Here is a 6,359-nt window from a genome sequence, read left to right as displayed (position 1 = left end):
AAATGGATCTAACTAAACCAGACAACATTATATTTATTACTTTTCTGTTTAATATTTATTGTTCACATAAAGTTCAAATTTATTGGTCATGGATTGGATTTTTCTAAATCCATTCTAAATCCAAATCCAAATAAATGGATTGGAATTAAAATCCATATCCATTTTAAATACATCAACTTTAAATGGATATTTTTAAATTTATTTAAAGTGGATTAAATCTAAATTCAATCCATTTTGTTAATTAGATTAAATCCACTTTGTCAATTACATTAAATCCATTTTGATATGGACACATACTAATTTGGCTCGAATCGGGCCTAAGTCGACTCAACCTGAATGCGAATCAATTCGGTTCGACATCGGTCCGGACCTGGACAACTCAACAATGGCCTGGACCTGAATGATTTGACATCAGCCTGAGCCTATTTGACTCAACATTGGTTCGGGCTCGTTTGACTTGACATCGGCCTAGGTCCGCTCGACTCGACATTAGCTAGGGCCCAACGACTCGACATCGACCCGGGCCCACTCCACTCGACATCGGCTTGAGTCTGGAGGAATTGACATCGGCCCGAACCCGGACGACTCGACATCGGTTCAGGTCCGGATACCTCGACATCGGCTTGGGCCCGCTCGGCTTGACATCGGCCTGGGCCCGCTTGGCTCGACATTGGACAAGGCCCAATCGACTCAACATAGACCCAAGCCTGCTCCACTCGACATCGGTCTGGGCTTGTTCAGCTAGACATCGGCCCAGGCCCGGGAGACTCAACATTGGCTCGGGTCGGCTCGACTCGACTCGGCATTGGCTCAACCCCAATTGACTCGAAATCGGCTAGGGCCCGGGAGACTCGACATCCATTTGCGCCCGTTTTGCTCGACATTGGTCAGGGCCCAATCGACTTGACATCGACTCGGGCCTGTTCCACTCAACATCGACTCGGGCCCATTCCACTCGACATCGACCCCGACCCGTTCGGCTTGACATCGGCCCGAGCCCGGGAGACTCGACATTGGCTCAGTCCCGGTCGGCTTGACATTGGCCCGAGCTCTGGAGACTCGACATTGGCTCGGGCCAACACTGGCTCAACCCCAATCGACTCGACATCGGCCCGGGCCCAGACGACTTGACAATGGCCCGGGCCTAGATGATTCGACAACGGCCCTGGCCTGCTCCACTCGACATCGACTTGAGCCCATACGACTTGACATCGTCCCGAGCCCGGACAACTCGACATCGTCCTGAACTCGGACGACTCAACATTGGCTCGAGCCCGCTCGGCTTGACATCGGCTCGACATTGGTTAGGGCCCAATTGACTCGACAGACCCAGGACCGTTCCATTCGACATCGGTCCGGGCTTGGAGACTCGACATCGGTTCAGGCCTGCTAGGCTCGACATTGGTCTGAGCTTAATCGACTCGACATCGACTCGGGCCCGGGAGACTCGACATCGATTTGGGCCTGTTCTGCTCGACATTGGTCAGGGCCCAATCGACTTGACATCAACTTGGGCCTGTTCCACTCGACATCAACCCCGACCCATTCGGCTTAACATCCGCTCGAGCCCGAGAGACTTGACATTGCCCTGGGCCTGTTCGACTCAACATCGGCCCGAGCTTGGGAGACTCGACATTGGCTTGGCTCGCTCGGCTCGACATTAGCTCGGGCCCAATCGACTCGACATCGACCTGGGTCCGGGAGACTCGACATTGGCCCGGGCCCGTTCGGCTTGACATTGGCCTGGGCTTGCTTAGCTCAAATTGGCCTGGCCTAGCTCGTTCGACTCGACATCGACGCAGGCCGGCGACTCTACATCAGCCCAGGTTGCTTGACTCGATATCGGTCCAGGCCAGCTCGACTCGACATCAGCTGGATTGTCTTGGCTTAACTTGGATCGGGCCAAGTCAAAATTTATCCCAAAATGCAATTTGGATAATAAAAAAATGTATCCAATCTATATCTAATCCATATCCAATTAAATGAATTGGATTTAAAATCCAAAAATATGTCTTTAGATTTGAAATAAATTAATTTAAATTGATTAAAACTAATATGGATATGGATAATTATGGATTGGATTTTGTAATTTGGATTTTTTGCCCACCCTTAATAATAAGTGATTTTTGTAAAAATATGTAATCAAATCAAATTAATTTTTAAAAAAATTATTGTTGTGTTTGGATTGAGAAGGAAATTGGTAGGGAGAGTAGAGAGTGAATTTGTGAGGATTAAAGAGGATGTATGAAGTTGTTTGGATTGAAAGATGATAAATTGAATTTGTGAGTATAATTTATTGAAATATTTAAATAATAAATAAAGGTGTGAAATATTAGTTTATAAATCTATCCTTATTATTAAAAATATTTAAATAATAATATTTTTTTTAAAGTTTGAATTAATTAAATATTTTTAATATATAATATTTATAATTATTTGTATTTTGGAATAAAAAATATAATAAATAAAATTTTGTATTAAATTAAAATAAATTTATTAAATATATTAAAAATTATAAAAATAATGTTTTTTATTATATATATTTGTTATTTGATATAATTATGTGATGTTGATATTATATTTTATTTTATTATTCATAATTATATGTTGTTATTAATAATATAATTAAATATTTTTAGAAATATTAAATAAATTTATGTAATATTTAATTTAATTTTATATATTATATATTATAGTATAATATTTGTACAAAGATATTTCTTTTGAGTAAAATATAATAATCATATATGCAAAACACAAATTTTTGTATTGATGTAAAAAATAAAAAAATACTTCCACTCTCTTTTCCATCTACTCTTTCACCTTCAAAACCACTAAAAAATAAATACAAAAAGACACCCTCTCCCTCTCCTTGTAACTGAAAAGAAACATTCCATACACTTTTGAATTTTTACAAATGAGTTTCTAGATTTTAGTATTATTTAGTTTTAACTTTAAATATTAACCTTTGGTAGTTGATGATGGTCATGCGTAGTGTTGTAGTTTAAGGGTCAATCATTTCAGTCCATGCATGCTCCTTCTCCAAATCACTTGCATCTACCTTTCCTCATCTATATTAGAATAATAAGAATATAAATTTTATTTCATTTTTCAATTAGCATAATTGATTACTGGATATTAATCTTGATAATTTTTTTCTTGCAACATATCAATTTTAATCTCTACCCTATCATTTTTAAATTTTTCAAAATTATCTTATTGTGAATTTGAAAATTTAGAATAATAAGTATAATTCAAAATTAAAAAAAAAAATCATTTTAGAAAAAAAATCCGGAACAAAAAATTGAAAATATATTTCAAATAAAAATTTCTGAAATGCGTGTGCTGATAAGTTGGTTAATTTATGATTTTTTCATAGAGAATCTTTTATTTGGTATAATAGGCTTTCACCTTGTCTGTTCTTATAATTCTTTATGAATATGTATAGTTTATTTATGTATCGTTTTTGTTAACATATGAGTCTTTGTCTAGTCCTCCCGTATTTTTGTATTTTCTTTCTTTTTTCTTTTGTTTAATAATATTTTTTTCATGTGATGGTAAATGATTGTTGTTACTTGATGTGTCAGTCTAGAGATCTTAAGTAGCATAGTGGTGTTTAACCTGAAAGCTTTTATTTAAAAAAAAAAATCTGAAATTAAAAAATGTGTTCTAAAAATTCAAATCCAAAATATTTTCAGATAAACAATTCTGTACATATTCTTTTTATTTAAAGTTATTTTTATCATTTTGAATGAAATTTTTATCATGATCATTTTCATGTTAGAATTAATAAGCAAGGAGAAATTGGCAATTAATGCACTATTCAATCACATTATTTTAAGCTTTCAAAATGATGCATTATTTACTTATGAAATACACCGTATCAAGATTCCAAAAATTTAACTTATTTTAATTATGTAACAATGCAATATAGTTGTTAATCTATCAAATTTTCAATCAATGGATCACACTTAATTTAATAGATTATATAAAAAAAAATTGATTATTATATTTAAATCATGCTTGACTTAGCTATATCATAGAATTATTAATTTTATCTTTTTTTACACATCACATCTCAAAAATACTTTTAAAAAATTAAATAAGAGACCTACTTTGATATAAAATTATTGTAACTGCTCGCTCTTTCCTACTTCTTGTCGAGTCTAGATAAATTGTAATTAAATTGTTAACATGTTTAATCTAACTCTTTATTTTATTTTATAAATAGTAAATAATTTCATTCTTGCCAAATGGGTACCGAGAAGTCGTGCTTAACACGTAATACAATGTAATAACGTAATTTGAACTAACGTGAAGACACGTCATTATTAGGAATGGTTGTGGTGATATTTTGTTTTAGATCTTTCCAAATATTCCACCTTTCAACCACTTTAAAGTTAAGTTTAGTAATATTGAAGTTCAATAGGAATTTTTAAGGAAATGTTTTTTTATAAAGAATTAAAAATGTTTTATAATAAAGAAATTAAAAATTTATAAGAATAATTAAATTATTTAAAATAATGTAATTTTAAATTTATTTAAAAAATATATATATATATTTATTTTTTAATTTTGTTTTCTCTTTTTGACTTAATTTTACTTAGTACATTGTTTAACATTTATATCTTCTATATATAAAAAGGATTCTTCTTTTACCTGTCATTTTATTTTATTTTAATTATATTCTTATATTTATATTTATTTTATTAATTTAAAAATATATGAGATGAGATATTTGTTATTTTTTCAATAATTTAAATTGTATATCTCAAACAAATATCAAAAGAGATAACACAATTTTTAAATTATTTTAAAAAAAATCAAAACTAAATATTGCAAAGTGAGGCTTGCACAATTGTATATTTTTTTCTCGTTCATCTTTACTTTTATTCCATCAAACACCTTTTTCATTTTCTATTTTCATATTCAAAATTCAAAATATGAGAAGTCGCAATTTTCTTTCAGAACCATGAAATCGACCAATAAGTGTTGTTTTTCAATTATAAAGTACAAAATGAAAATGCAATGTATGAATTTACTTTTCTTTTTTATTCATTTGTGCTGATGCAAATAATGTCATAAAATACATGAAGACAACAATTTAATCAAACTTATAACAAAACTATTAAAGAAAACAACAACAAAAAGAATAGTGGGATTTTATTCATTGAATAAAAAGTTGAAAGGGAAAAAACCGTATAAGATAAAGGTGCACTAATGGGAATGAAAGAGGTTAGTCTATGAGAAAGAGAGGACTTAGGGAAAAAATGGGAGACACATTAGTTTATGAGCAAAAGAAGTGAGAAAATGAACCATGAGAGGGGAGAACAAACAAGCGAAACACTTACATTTTGAGATTTGATTGAGAAGGTTAAGAATAAAGGGGTGGTGGTGATGGAGGATATGAATGGGAAGTGGTTGACGATGGTGGTGGTAAAGGATATGAACAATTTAACTGAGTCTCTCTATGGGTCAAATGCAAAGAAAAGAGAAGCATATTTAATGATTAATGTTGATTGAACAATTAACGATAAATTTATAGTTTATTGCTTAATGGTGTCACATGTGTTGTAATGATAAAAAAAATGCGAATACACGCCCAAGAGGAATTATGTTTTCATTAGTATTATTAGAACAACTCTAATAGTTAATGTTGATTATGATATTTTATTCTTATACGAGTTATATTTTTTTTTCTTAAACAAAATTAATGATGCAAGAGTGATGATATAAACAATGTCATCATTTACTTATAATAACAAAATTTGTTAAACCATATTACTTAATTACACTTCATTCAAATATTAATTGTTATATATTATTATTTCATTTGTTAAAAGGTATTATAACAAATGTTTAAAATGATTAGTAATAAGCACGGTACAAATAAGAGCATAAAGGATTCTAATCATATGCATTCAAAATTATCATTGTTAATTATTATACACTACACAAAGAGGTCAAAAAAGCTGCAAATAGCTATTTCGAGGTTAGCAAAAGTCAACGTTAATATGATTTTTTTTTTTTTACTTTTATTTAAATAACTACTGATAAGAAGATTTGGGAAGTTCATATAACTATGTCAGCCGTTAAATTCAATGACGGTGAAGTAATTATATCAGCCGTTAAATACAATGACTTTATAAAATTGTTTTTAAATAGAAAAATTAATCAATATAACAAAAATAGTGTCTTTTCTTCAATTATAATTTATATTTTATATTTTTATATTAATTTTTAAGAAATTTTCATTTTTTTTTCTCGTTTAACTAATTTTGAATGTACTGGTTTAATATCGATTTTTATAAATTGATTACCAATATTACCAACTCATCCAACATAATTTTAAGGGCATT

Source organism: Phaseolus vulgaris, chromosome 2 (genome assembly GCF_000499845.2).
Source record: "Phaseolus vulgaris cultivar G19833 chromosome 2, P. vulgaris v2.0, whole genome shotgun sequence".
NCBI classification, from domain to species: Eukaryota; Viridiplantae; Streptophyta; class Magnoliopsida; order Fabales; family Fabaceae; genus Phaseolus; species Phaseolus vulgaris.
This window is presented reverse-complemented; position numbering follows the sequence as displayed.